Source organism: Maniola jurtina, chromosome 1 (assembly GCF_905333055.1).
Source record: "Maniola jurtina chromosome 1, ilManJurt1.1, whole genome shotgun sequence".
Taxonomy (NCBI): domain Eukaryota; kingdom Metazoa; phylum Arthropoda; class Insecta; order Lepidoptera; family Nymphalidae; genus Maniola; species Maniola jurtina.
Window position 1 is genome coordinate 4,421,474 of NC_060029.1, and position 15,514 is coordinate 4,436,987.

Genomic DNA, 15,514 nt, shown 5'->3' on the forward strand with positions numbered 1-15,514 from the left:
CCCCGGGCGCGGTGGTATCCATGAGGATTTCCCCACGATAAAAAAAAAAAAAAAAAAAAAAAGCCACTTTGCCAGCCGCAATGGGAGATTACTAACACATACATGCTTATAACAATAGCAATTGCACTTCGCAAAGTATAGGAGCTCTCTTAGACCTTAGTTTGGACATGTACCTGCTTAATGCTTAATGAAGCTCAAAATCATAAACGGTTGAGATGGGATTTGCTATAATTTAGTCAGAGACGCTGTAGCCCACTGTCCTAGATAAAATACTGATTAATTACTTTAAGTATGAGTCTATTTAGGTACCCCTTTAAATCTGGATAATGGTGCTGCCAGGCTTTTAGGCAGGTGATGCGCACCTGCGGGCCGCCGACCGGCATCGGTTGACAGCGGCTGAAATTTTCATGGCCGGTGTATCGAGCGCGGGCGGGCGTGCGGGCACTGGGCAGACCGCACCGCGCAGCCGCGCCGAGCCTTCACCACCTCGCCGCCACTCGCTCAGAGGCCTGCCCTCACAACAACAAACGCGCGCGATCCACCGCCCCGCTCCGACCTCTCACCCCAGTGCCGGTTGCGTGTGCAGTGCCACCACGTGAGCCCGTCCTCGGGGCCGCTATGTGAATCAGTCTTTGTGTCTGCTCCCGCTGGAGCCATGGCGCGTCATCGCGTAGCGCGCAAAATGAAATAGTAAGGTGAGCTCACCCCCAAATCCAAAGCTTTCTACTTATATTATTTTCATACACAAAACCCATTCGTTTCCATGAAAAAAATGTGCTAGAAACCTACTTTTTAAGCGAATAAAAGAGGCTTTGCATAGCAGCTAGTTTGAAGGTTAACTTTTACAAATAGTCCTTGTTCATTCATAGGTATTATGTATGGTTAGGTTGTATCTTGCTGGGAGCGGCCGATGTCTACGACGAAGCTCTACGAGTGCCGCAATCTGATTATGGCACACCCGCTGAAATATAAGACACGTTCCAACTAATCTTTTGATGGCATAATTAAGGAAGTTATTAGTGGAAGGAATGCAAATGGGAACTTCTTTGACGTAGTCGCGCGTAACGACGTTGACGTAGAGGCACGTAGCTTTCGTAGCGTTTGCGTAGCAAGTAAAAATAGTAAGACAATTATTTTGTTATTTGATTTCTCTTTTTAGGGTTCCGTATTTCTTAAACAGATTAGAAACCAAACCTTTCTTTTATAGTTAAATAAAGTTTTTCTATTAGATGTTTTTATTTAGATTTTTTTTTATGAAAAGATAAAAATTTCAAAATCATTTTTTCCATAAGCCTTGCATTTAATAATATTAACTTAGTGGGTGACTGTATTCGAGCTTTCTAAGCGATGCATTATTTATTTAGATTTTAAACCTAGGTCCGACCACTGGATATCTGCCCTACATTTCTAGAAATAGTGACACTTTAACAGTTCGATATATACTTATCTCTACATTGGCTTCTATTTTTTGGTTTGTTGATTCAGTATTGATCAATTTGACATTGAATTAATGGAAAGTTTTGTGAAAAGTAATACATCAAACTACTTTTTCCTTTTTAAGCTTGTTCTAGGAGAGGGTACGACATTGTGTGGCGTTCTACTTGAGCTGTTACGACTGATAGATGCATATTTTTTATCTTTGATTTTAAACTTTAAGATTAGATTATAGATAGTAGATTAATAAACTTTCGTTATCATCGTCTGTTTTTGCTATTAATACAGACTGATTTTACGGAATTACCAGGAAGGTTTTGCCTGTTTTTTAATGAATACTAAATAGAACCGTTTAACTAATTCTGTGTTCATAACAGTGAAATATGGGGTTGGGGGAAATCGCGTGACATTAGAGCCTGCTGCACGCAACGGCCGTAATAATTCAATATAATAATTTAGTTTACCATATAACTTGATCGACATTGTTACCCGAGGACAAGTAAGAAAGCTTTATCAAGCAAGTCAAACAGGCAAGGGGTTAACTTCAGAGGTTTATTTGTGCGGTTAAACTGCGCCGGTAGAATGGAGTGCGTAAGTAGGATTGCGGAAACCTTCACTAATTGTTCATACACGCTCCATTTAACTGCAGTTTTTTTAATACATGCGATTACACTTGGTGGTGAGTGACGATGCAGTCTAATATAGAAGCGGGCTAAAAGTAAACGCTGCGCTTTCAGGTGCGACGTGACGTCACCAATCTAACACCTTGGGACCCCCAACTTCTATGGGTTTTTTGAATTACGAGTACGTGCCCTGCCCATTGCCACTTCAGCTTCGCAACCCTCGGTTGGGTTACTCTAGAGATCTACTCTAGTTCGGACCTCCTCATTTCGGATTTGATCACGTAGAGAAACTCGAAGCATAGTTCTCTCCATTTATCGCTGAATGACTCTGAGCTTTCTTATGAGGCCCATCATCTACTTTTGTCAATCATCACCTACGTACCTACCTGTCAGTAACTACTCAATCACATTATGATTTTACTTCTAAAAAGTTTGATTAAAGCCCGATTTTTCAATCGTCAAATAACTTTTAAGTAAGTATCTATTCAGAGAGAAGATCGAACTTCCGAGTTCCGACCTCCCTAAGAGGTCGGAACTCGCTAACCACTACGCTATCACGGCTCTGAGGAAGCATTCCGAATAAACTCTTCATTGGGGTATCGTAGTAGGCATTTGCACCCTTTGACATGGCAGCGGCAGCAAAAGACAAAGACGAACCAAGAAGTCAATTGAAATTGAAGACAAGATTATTAATTGCTTAGTTGGTTATCTCTTGTACAATACTTCCTCGTTTAGAAGTGGCTCTATAATGGAATGGTATTATATTATTTAAGTTAGCAAATATAAGTTTCGCAGTAAAAAGATTTCACTTCGCCTTTACGGCTTTGTTTACGACATCTCCCCTGTTTAGTACCCTAATTTCTATTCGCAAAATGTAGTCGTAAAACAAAAGTAAAGGCTACCTATTGGGTAACTGAATCAATTAAGTACCTACTCTTCACTTGCATAATAACTAGATTGTATTTAATTAAATCTCTCAAGGGCTGATTTTTAACCCCCAACCCAAAAAGAGGGGTGTTATAAATTTTACTCTTTTCAGAGTTATGTTGTATGCAATTGAACATTTTCCTATCTGTAGGTACTTAGACGTAGTTGTCCGTTGTACGTGAGTGTGTCTGATTATTCAGTATCCAGATAAAAACTTTAAATCCAATGGATACTTAAGTTATTTAGTAAATAGAATTTAAAAAATGTAAATAGCAACAAAGATATGTTTTAAATTATCATAACCATAATGTTCTTTTAAAAAATGTTATCCACTTATTGTGTTTATTTTCACAGTATTGTAAGGCTTCAGCTATGAACGACTTATTAGGTACTTACTAACGTACGTAGGTAACGTAGGTTAAGAGCAATCTATTATTGATATTGTACCTATTAGAAAGATTTTTATTGTTTCTTTTCGAAATATGTTCGAACCTGAACTATGGGACCCCAACGTCGACCTATAGGTTTTCGAACTATGTGCCCTGCCCATTGTCACTTCAGCTCCGCAACCCGTTGTTATGCTATGTCAGCTACTCCGGCTCTCCTACGGATCTCCTCATTTTCTGATTTGATCACGCAGAGAAACTCCAAGCACAGCTCTCTCCATCTGCATCACCCGTTGATGCACTGAGCATTCTTATGACGTTAGTAACCATATAATGTTAACATGTAAAAGGTTATGGAATATTTCAGTCTTCTCTGACTGGAATTTTTTGATTTTCGCAAGTCATTAAAAGTTTTAAAAACATAGTTCGTAACTGATGACCGGTTTTGTTTCCCCATTGTTATAAACTGTGACGGAAAAGGGCTGCGTATGAAGTTATCGTAACACGCGAACTTTGCGTTACGATGCGTCTTTCTTTTAAAGTTTTTTTTTAAATATGAAATGAATTATATCGCAAAGTTATACCTCCATTTCGTCATCTTTCGGAAAATATAATATTTTCAACAAAGGTATAATTTATTTTCCACTATCATAATTTACAATGAAGTACTTATTTTAATTAAATAAATAATGATAAGAGATTGGTATTGCGCATTGGTAGGGACTATTTCTTTCGATAGGCGCAGGTACATTTACCAAAGGTATATATAGGTAGGTACGTTTACGACAAAATGCAACCATGACTATATGAAGTACCTTTCTATCAAGTATTTGGTACAAATTATCTTAGATATAAAATACTTATACTTTTAGATTAGAGCGTCAATCCCCTAATATCACCATAATATTTGCCTGTCCCTGGCCATTCGGTCCATCCACATAGTAATAGGATATCCATCCTTGACAATTTTCTTGACCTGCCCCATAAAATCTATCATTGGTCTCCTTTTCTCTTTTAGAATGACTTCTTTTAGATAAGATTTACTTCTATCCATATTATATCCATACTAACAAATATAAATGCGAAAGTCTATTCTGCCTGAACATTAGGTACCTTTTCTCGGCCCATCTGTTTGGCCAATTTTGAGAAAATTTGGAACTGATGCACATAGATTATTTTTATCCCAGAGAATCAAAGAGTGCCCACGGGATTTTGAGACAACCTAAATCCATGTTGACTAAGTCGTGAGCATGACCTACCTAGTTAGACATAAAGCCACTGATTAAATAGAAGCTGTAGGCAACGAGTAAGATAAGACGCCTCGACATTTCGCTTCGGCTTGAGCTTCATTACACGACGCGAAATTGCTTTACCTGCGCCTGTTTCCATCCTTTATAGTTTATACAGTCAGTTACGACCGCAATGTGCATTTACTGATGCCGACTTTTATTTCTAGTGTGTGCTTGCCCGTAACTTTGTACAGTAGGTACCTACACTTATTAGTGATGGCGAAGTGAGGGTGTAACCACATGTAGGTGTGCCGTCGCGTTAGTTTATACCAACGATCTCTGTTTGTGAATGGTCTATTATGTACTCGTATGTGTAACGTTATATGTATCTATGTACAAATTCAAATTCAAAATATTTTTATTCAATTAGTCTTTTACAAGTTCTTTTGAATCGTCAAAAGCATCTTCCACTGGTTCGGAATGCCTTTCCTACCGAGAAGAACCAGCAAGAAACTCGGCGGTTGCTCTTTTCAAAGATTTGACATACAATATTATGCCATCTATCTATACATATACAAATATAATAAAGGGGTAAACGTTAGTAAATGTAAATGTTTATATTCGTTACAATGAAATTGTTTTTCCAGTGCTTCAATCAAGATAGTTGTTTAATTAATCAAAGTGAGTTCTCGCTGTTTGATTTCCTTTTCGGAACATGAAATTGAGTTTTATCAGATTATTTCGTCGGTGCTCGCTCGAATAATCACTGCTATTTGATAAAGATACGGTGTTCCCGTTGCGTTTTTATTTTTACGCTGGAATAAAATTACTTACCCTGGTATAATTTTTTACATTTTCCAAGTGATTTTATATCAGTACGAAATGATGTATAGTATAATATATTAAAAGAGAGTTAAAATAGTAGAACAGTATTTCGCGGTATTGGGTATGCTTTATACACAAGTGGCCGAAGTGTGGCGGAGACGTAGCACTGACACATATTGTTATCTGCTCTATATAGACTGTACGGCGTTTGTTATAAAAATAAGGTAAAAGTGGCATACCATCAGATTTATTAACACCATAAAGACATCATACCATACAGTATACCTACCTAAGTTTGGTAACATATTGTATTCACATCGACGTGACTTGCCATTTCTGTATAAGCTGAGTTTTACTTGCGACAAAAGTGACCATTTCAAGCCATCGAAGCTTTTCGTATATTTCTCTGGGGAATTATTTTCATTCAGAAATTCCATTTCAACACACAGTATAGAAAACATTCGTTCCGCTTTTTCCGGTACTCTCAGATAAACGTTGTATTTCCTCAGAGTATTGAAACATATACAGGAAATATTTTTTCACGTTCATGATTGCTCGTGCGCGCATCCTCCCACGACAGGGTCTCTGATTAGCCGAAGGCCTCGAGGCATGGCCTCCTTACCCGGGTGAGGCGCAGGGCAACTTTGCACCCTAGTGGAGATCTCTAAGCCGGAATTTGACCGGCTAGGGCCCACCATCTTGGCTTATGGCCCAGTGGGCTTATTGGACATGCGTTTGTACTCCGCGCCGCCGCGCGCGGAGTTTTCAATCCGAGATTGGTCTCCGTGCAACGGCGTTGGGTTGGCCGTCGAGCGCGGAGACGACGTCATGTCCGGTGAGTCTCTCGTCGTGGAGGTGAACATCGCTTTGGTTTGGTGACATTTAAAAAAAATATTGCATTTTTGGCAAAGTCACCAAATAAAAATTATGACTCTGGTACAGTTTCGGAGCCCTAACTGGAAAACCTGTAAAGATTATTATTATTTTAGTACTCACAATTATTAATTAAAATGTCTGCTACTTAAAAACTTAGTAAAAAGTTGACAATATGCCTCACTTTTTTTTCAATTAATTTTAAATGAAACAAACATGTATTTTTTTTTGTAAACGATCAATAACTCAAAAACGGGCCCTTTTTGCCTATAGATGTTTAGAGGTCATTTGATAGCATTTGTCCTACTCTACAACCCCTCAAAGAGAAGGTAACGTTTTACTGGACTTCATCTATAAATATCAAACATATTATGGATTAAAAACTATTAAAAATTATTTCCCCGCTTCAAAACGTTTCTGATTTTAAATAATATATAAAAAACTAAAATTTTAAAAGAAAATATTAAAATCAGAGCTGTATCAGAGGACTTCCTTGAGGATTGGCTATTTTACTACTTTATCGTCTGACTCCACCAGTTAGCTTATTTCAAGTTCGAGACAAATTAAGGTTAAGGTGCATGACACACTGTCAAGTCTGTCCGCGAAATTCTAATTTAATTTGGTTTTTCGCAATTTGTAACTAATACGACAAAGTAGGCTTATGGTATTCTAATTCCGCCAATGGCAGTATCATCTTCACACACACACTTCACAGGTTTACATAAAAATCTTTACTTGAAAGTGTTCAGTTTAAGAAATTTGTGAAAAATTGAATGTGATCTAAGCTACATTTCATCCTGGGAAAACAAACGTACAAATACAACGTACGTACAAATTAAAAAACAACATAAATCGAGGACGAAGTCATAGCAGTCAAAAGCTATTTAGAAAATCACATTTTATAAAAAGTAATTTGGGAACGAAAATCTTTTATAATACAAAAAAATTGTTTTCTAAACTTTTATACGCGAAATTCCTTTAGTGTAAAAGAATGGAAATTCTTTGATGTCAGCAAGAGCGAACTTGGTCGCGCGGAACATATACTTTGATCACCCGACGAGCTCCTTAATCGTTTACATTCGATTGATTTTGCTACGTAAATGTGAACACGTCCTTTGTTCTCTTCTATGAAGTAAGATGTTTCTTTTCAATCTACCTGAATTTTACTAGATATAGACCTAAGGCTTGTGGTTTAGTATTTAAATACTGCTAGTTCCTTTTGGTTTGGCTGGGTTTTGTAGATTGCTAGGGATTGCAGATAATAATTAATTAAACTAAAGCGAAAAGTCCAGAACTAATTGTTGTATTTATACAGGTCTAATACCTATTGGGCTAACTCATAATATTCGCTTTGGAAAAGGATGGAGCTAATTTTTAGACCTGTCAAATTTTGTAGTTGAATTTTAAGATTTGAATTTGTGTACCGCCGCATTTTTAACCCCCGACCCAAAAAGAGGGGTGTTATAAGTTTGACGTGTGTATCTGTGTATCTGTGTGTCTGTGTATCTGTGTATCAGTGTATCTGTCTGTGGCATCGTAGCGCCTAAACGAATGAACCGATTTTAATTTACTTTTTTTTGTTTGAAAGGTGGCTTGATCGAGAGTGTTCTTAGCTATAATCCAAAAAAATTGGTTCAGCCGTTTAAAAGTTATCAGCTATTTTCTAGTTTTCTTGTAGAAAAGAAGGTTAGATAACCCTTAGGTTCATAATATTCAAGTGTCAATTGACAAATGTCAAGCTGTCAAGATGGACGTTGCCTAGATATAGGTACATAATTATTTATTTGAAAATGATTTGTCGGGGGTGTTGAAAATTTTTAATTTACACTTGTAACACCGTTGATTATGAACGTCTAACCTCTCCCGCAGAGAAGACGCTCAAAGTTCTCTACGGTAGCCACTGATCTCTATTAATACACGCTGGACTTGCAATTCTCGGCCTGTTTTTGTAGCAACTTGATTTACAGCCGAGCGAGGCTATAAAAGCTCGAGTGCTAAAATCAGTTTCAGCTTAGTTTAGCTATTCAAACGTTTTGCTGTTGATCAAAAATACATCTTGTGTTTTTTTCCATTATATAACCAATGGGAATCCAGCTTTACGAAAATAGAGCTTTGTATAAAGCCGCACTGTTATAATACAATTTGCATAAAATGCTTTTAAGAAATGTAAAATAATTTTCAACGTAACAAAGAATGAAATGAAGGTGCAACTTCGAGAATAATTTTAATGTAATAAGGAAAGTTTTTATTGTGTAACATGTTTTTTATTCAGAACTTAAATTTGTGGATACTAGCTATCTTATAATTTGGTTTTAGGTTTTTAAAATTCTGTACTACAAGTGTAAATTAAAAATTTATAACACCTCCGACAAGTGTAAACTAGAAAAGAGCTGATAAATTTCGAACGGCTGAACCGATTTTCTTGGATTATAGCTAAGAACACTTTCGATCAAGCTACCTTTCAAACAAAAACTAAATTAAAATCGGTTCATTAGTTTAGGAGCTATGATGCCACAGACAGATAGATACACAGATACACACGTCAAACTTATAACACCCCTCTTTACCCACACCCTACCTACCCTTACCTACAGTTTCTTTCTCTCCGTCTTTCTGTCTCTCTGTCACAGCCATTTTGAAAATCAACTATAATAGTAAGATTGAAATTTAATACAGTTATAGAAACACCTCCACTCCACCACTACACAGATGTAGAGGTGTAGCTAAATATTGAAATAAAACAAAATTCAGGGTATCTCAGCCTCTGAACAGGAAAATCGCGAATCGAAAATAAAAATAATTTATCTCCTCGTGTAAATACCTTGTTAAATAGGTACTTTAAAATCATTACGACATTTTTTAAGAGGTAGTTTTTGAAAAAAAAAACGAAGGTGGACATAGATAGCCAAAAATTGTAATAACTAGCTTGGCTGCAAAATCCTTCCTTATTTATGCGTATGCTCATAAGTTTTTCTTAAAGAAAAGAGACATAGGTACATCGACTACTTTTTATCCATGAAAATCAAGGAGATCTCACGGAATTCTTAAAAATTTAAATCGACGCGGACGAATTCGCGGGCATTATCTAGTTAGTAAATAGTAAGTTTCATTTAATTTAAAACAAATTTATTGTTGACTAAATAACAAAGAGTAAGAATACATAAACAAAGGGCGACCTTATGGGCGACATTACGTGAAATAAATACATATACATGTTGGAATAGTACATTTTTCAGCATAAAAGGGTATAAAGTTACAGAGTTAGAAGGTACATTAATATTTGTAGCAATGTCGTAGCTTCGTAGTACCACCGTAGCCCTGCTCCGTCCGTGTCCCATTGACCCAGTTCCCCGGCCTTGAACCCTGGCCCCGGGCTCCCGTGACGTCATGTTTTCATAGATGTCATTTTAACTACATCGCCAGTGTCCGACATTATTTGGATGTCATTCATTAATGCAGGTTTCGTAATGAGATCTTTTGGTGTTATAAAATATCTTACAAAAACATAATTTTCTACGGCTTTATCATTCTTTGTGTTTTTACTGAAGAGATTTTGCGGGGAAGAATATTTGATACAAAGGTCGGTGGCGCCAACATTTTTAATAACTTTACTTAAAATATACCAAAGCAAAAAATGAATAAATAGTAGGTACATTTTGGATAAAACAAGCAGCTTAAAAGTAACTGAGTAAAATATGCGACAAAGATATTAAATATGCTTATTTCATTCTTGGTCTCCAGTGATGTATTCAAGGGAAAAGAAACCCTTATAAGATTACTTCGTTGTCCGTCCGTCTCTGTCTGTCTGTCAAGATCTTTTTATCAGGATATTAAGTTGCAATTAGTATCAAATATTTAAGTTTACGGTTCCTTGAAGCTATAAAAAATATAGCCATTATGCTGTTTATTTTAATATTCGCAAATGAATCAAAACCTAAAGGGTACTTACTCTCTTTCGACAAGAAGCAAGGTGTCACAGAAGTTACATGTAAAGGAAAAATTCTAAAATCGTTATTTAGTTATTTCACATAAAACAATTATTTTTTTGCAATCACAAATTTAAATTTGCAGTTGGAGATAATTTAAATAACAAAATAATTAGACGAAACTCGCACTTGCCTGCCAAGTACGAATCGGCGTCGTGCACTGAGTTCTATTTAGGACCGCCTAGGTTTCTATTTATAAAAAATCGTTTTACTCTTTCAAAATTAAATATTCAATTGTCAGATACAATAAGGTCTGGATGCTGTACGTTCTCGATAAGGCTGATACAAAGCGGAATTTATATTAAATTTTGACCTTCTTTCCGGAATGCCTATAATTACATTTCTGTACTTGACGTGTTAGCCGATGATTCCGATATTCATCGTGACTCGGTGCTTTTACTGATCCGAGGCGTTAAGACTGCCTGTCATCATCAGTTGTGTTAGGTACTCTCTTAATGCTCCTTTATCCACGTTTAGCCAACATGTTGGGCCAATGCGCTCGACCAATAAATATAAGGACATTATAAGGACATTGTTTAATATTTAGCGTATTTTTATTTTGTACTGGCAGAAATCGGCGAGAGGTTGGCATCTCCAAAAATCCTAAAATTCGTACTTTTTCATTTTATCGAAAACCTAACTTCTGTAACCCTATAACTTGAAAAAGACCGATCTGTCGCGTACTATAGGCACATGTTGCATTGGCTACTAAAGGTATGTTATTGGCGGCCAATACAGAATGAAAACATAGGTCCCAAACAAACCTACGTCTCTCTCTCTCATCTGGCTTTACAAAGATTAGCCAATGTCAAGTTTGTAGTTATTTGTAACAAGTTAGTTAAATTATACAAGTATGGACCCCGTCTGTGCCGGCGCTCGCCGACACACGCACGGCACCCCCTTAGAGCGCTTTCCAGTCAGTTTTAACAAAAAAAAAAACACTCCAAAAAGGCAGAGCACGCCCGCCATCTAATACCAACACAGATGAAGTCCACTTACCTACGTATATCATGCATTAGCATGCTTCGGGTACGGAACCCTAAAACGACTTTTGATAAAAGTTTTAATTTTCTCATTGTATCAGGACGTTGGTTATTCAACATGTATTCAATAATAGAGAATTTTTCATCGGAATATCTGTAGAGGGAATTTGTTTTCCGATTCAGTGACCTGCTTCATCGATGACTAGTCAGGCTGAACGTGATTAACACATTCATCTGCTCAACTTTGTTCGGGTAGGTAGCTTTATCGTAATATTTCACCTGTTTACCTGTTATTATTGAGACGTTGTGCTGTTTCTTGATGTTACTAGATAACGACTGATTCCTTAATAGTTGAAGCAATTCGTATGCGATTAACTCGTCGTCGGAAATGATAATAGAGTTTGGAAGCTTGTAAACAAGAAAAACCGGTCAAGTGCGAGTCGGATTCGCAAAAGGAGGATTCCGTACCACCGTACAAGAAATCACACATTTTTTAAATTTAGATGGCGGTCATTTTGAAATATTTATTTGTTTTTAAAGCGGCAATACAAATATTTATTCTGTATTTCCACGCTCTACCTATAACGGTCCATGAGATACAGTTCGCTTCGGGTAAGGAACCCTAAATATAAGGATTTCACGGTAAATTGAAGCTTCCACGAATGTCACTCTGTTAAACATAATAAAGCCATTCATTATAATATTAGGTATGGTACGATAAACATTACACAGCACACACACAAAAGTTTCGCAACTAAGGTGTAAAATTAAATTAGTACCTATTTCGCTGATGAAATATGAGGCTATAAACAACGCTATTAGCCGCTAAAACGGTAAATACATTCCTATGGGAACACCCCGTTTGAGAAATACGCAGTGCATGTCGGCAACATTATGTGGAAGCTTGCAAGGATGCGAACAGCCTGCTTGGCGCCACGCCAGACTATCCGTCTATTTTAGCTTATCAATGTGAAATGGTCTCTGCGATATGCGATAAGTAAACTTGGCAAATTTTTAATCAAATAAGAAAAATATATAAAAGTACCAGGTATTAGCTACGTAGTATTTCGATAGTAAGGTAACAATCTGTAGGAGAACCATAGTGACCGACATAGCTAAACGAATAAGCCACTTCAGCTGCCAAATCAAAGTGTAACGTGGTGAAGCAGTCGATGGTTCGTCGGCTACTCCGCCACGTACATTGATTAGGATTTACCCTATCGAGGTTTTGGGGAACGGGGGTTTCGAGGAATAAAACCCGGATTACTATCTAACGTGCTTATTTATTTACAACCTTAACCTATCTTGATACAGGCTAGTTTTATCTACACTAGTTATCGAACACGCGGGTATATCGGCGCGGCGATCCGAAATGCTACAGTACGGAACCTACCACCCTTCTAGCGGTGCGGAACTCTAACGTGTCGCGGGACTCTAATCAACGGACGACCGAGGGTGGATGTCGCGCGCGCGAGGGGAGAGACGGCGGAGCTGGTTACGGGGCAACGGGTTGCCGCGTACTCCAACACCTCCAGCGTCTATCCTGTGGTTGCGTCTGCCCGAGTTCCCGCGAGCCGACACAGTGTCCACAGAACGACTGACTGCAGTCGGCGGCCGCGGGCGTTATATACCCGCCCGCGGGTGTCGGTCGGCGGGAGGGCGGCGCGGTGTCGCCGACGGATCACGCATTCGCGGCGTGACTGGAATTTTCCATCATATCTCATCGGTGCGGGTACTTCGCGCTTGCTTCGCTACAGGCGGATCATGCATTCGCTGTGTGGCTGGAATTTTCCATCATATCTCGTCGGTGCGGGTACTTCGTGCTTGCTTCGCTACATCCTCCTCCCGGGAATGGAGACTTTTACCTGTAAAAGTCACAGTTATAAAAACAGAATTTGCTCCAGCAGCCCCTCAACCGTTAAACTAGTTTTACTGATATATTTATAGGTTAATTTTACTTTTTGCCTAGTTGAGGGTATTCTGAATTTAATTTGTATTATCTCTTTTCCCCTTGTACACTTTGTACTGTTTGAATGTAAAAAAATTTTTTCGTTACGGGTAGTTTCTCATTTACTTCTTGTGGCCAGTGATCTACTTTTCCACTGGACGGGTTGTTTCGGTTATGATACCTGATTTTTGTTCATTTCGCGTTCACTATTCTTCATATTTTCTGTTTTTCGGTGTGTGGGTGTTTTCTACCCTTTTATAGTGGACGGATCTTAGTGTATGTCCCGGTGTTTTCCCCTTTCTTATGATGTATTCGGTGTCCATTTTGATTATCGGTGTGGTAGTTCCATTGTACTGATTTATCTTGTTGCTTATCATGCGTTGAACGGTTAACAAAGTTTTTATTCCCCCATATCTTGTTAAAATGCATTCTTTCATGGCGTTGACTACCACGCTCGTCGTTGCAGTCCTCAAGGCTTTTACTTCTGACCCTTTTGTGAATTTGTCGTGAAAAACGATGATCCACTGGTGTCCCTTTGAGGAACGTGGTAGTGGGCCGATGAGGTCTGTTGTGACTACCTCCCACGGCTCTTCCGCGTTTTTTATGTACATTAGTCCCGGTTTTTTTGTTTTGTGTACTTTTGTGTTTCTGACATGTTTCACAACGGTTTACGTATTTCTTGACGTCTCTAAGAATCCCGGGCCAATAATAGCGTTGTGCTATTTTCTTAAAAGTCTTTGACGTTCCTAAGTGTTCGGTATTTGGTTCGTTATGGTTATATTTTAAAATATTTTCTTTATCGGAATGTTTTATGCATAACTTCCATTCGGTTGATGGATCTAGGTACCCTCCGTATCGTGGGTTTCTTATTCGCCTATATAGCTTGTCGTTGCGTATGCAGTAATCGGTATTCGATTCGGGTGTCCTCTTCACCTTTGTTAGCTTTTTTGTGTACCAATCTTTCTCTTCTATGGTCGCTGTGCATACGTGATTTCTTGACGCTTCGTTGGTTTTTGTGTTTTTTCTTTTTGACCTTGTTCTCTTTGCTTGTTCGCACGACGTCTTCCATCCTATTGTGAGTCCTAGCCTTTTCAGTAGGTCCATACCCATGATCATGACCGTCGTCGATGGCAAATATACAACCTGATGTGACAAGACTCTTCCGTTTACCTCTAAATCTATGTTTATGGCTTTGTCTGTCGTTCTTTGGGATCCGTCTGCTAATTTAATTGACGTTGTTTTATTTATCGTTTCATGAGTGTCTTCCTTGAGTTTGTCCATGATTTCTTTATTGATGTATGTGCTTGTGGATCCTGTGTCTACTAGAGCTTTGAACGGCTGTCCCTGTATTTTTACTTCCATGAATATCCTGTTGTCTTTTTCTGCTTTTGTGCATGCCGTGTATGCTTGTGGTTTCTTTTTTTCTGGTTTGTGTCTGTCTTTACAGCAGTTTCTTGTCAGTTTCCCCATTGATCCGCAGCGGCTACAGAATATAACCTGTTTGTTTCTGCATTCTTTTGATGTGTGGTTTTTCTTTCCGCATTTCCAGCAACAGTTTGTTGGGTCATAGTACGGGTTTATCATTTTCCCTTCGGTTTTATGCTCTTCAGGTCTTGGACTTGTTGCTTTTCGTTCCCCTTGTTCTGGTGGGTTGTATCTGCGTTGGTATGTTTGTTTCCCTTCGTCACCCTTGTATCGGTCTGCGTTTATTTTCTCGTAGTCTCCCGCCAACTGTATGAGTTCTGTTATCGTATCAAAGTCCTTCCTTTTGATGTAATATTGATAGTTGGGTTTCATGTTGTCGTATATCCGTTCTAGTTGTTGTTCCGCGGATAGTTTTCCGTGTCGCCTCATCAGTGTCTGTATGTCGGTCAGGTATTCTACAAAGGTTTCCCTGTGTTGTTGGCGTCTTTTTATAATAGTCTCCAGCAGGTTTTTATCGTAGTTCCTTGGGTAGTGGTATAGCTTGAAACAATCTGCAAAGTCGTTCCACGATTGCCAGTATTGGTTGTTATTCCTGTACCACAACGAAGCTTTTCCTTGCAGGCATCTTGGCATTACGTGTATTATCTTGTCTTTGTTTACTTTCAGCGTCTCGGCTAATTCTTCTACCCTTTCGAGGAATTCTACTGGGTCTCCTGACGAGTCAAACCTAATATTCCAGCGGGATATCGCTTTATCGAATTCTTTCGTTTTGTTTTCTTTTGCCATGGTGTCGTCCTGATATGTTTCGTCCTCTGTTCTTATTAATTGTGCTAACTGTCTCCGTAATTCCTCGACCGTGCTCGTGGCCGATACTT

General features: G+C 38.4%; 1 protein-coding gene across 10 annotated transcripts in view; it reads left to right on the plus strand.

Annotated features, from left to right (window-relative positions):
* The first annotated feature begins 516 nt into the window (after positions 1-516).
* Positions 517-15,514, plus strand: part of LOC123880914 (whirlin) — a 122,361-nt gene continuing 107,363 nt past the window's right edge. For all 10 annotated transcript variants that reach the window (XM_045929323.1, XM_045929337.1, XM_045929348.1 and 7 more), the window contains exon 1: positions 517-695. The gene's annotated coding sequence lies outside the window, so the exon portion shown is untranslated. The remainder of the gene's footprint in view (positions 696-15,514) is intronic.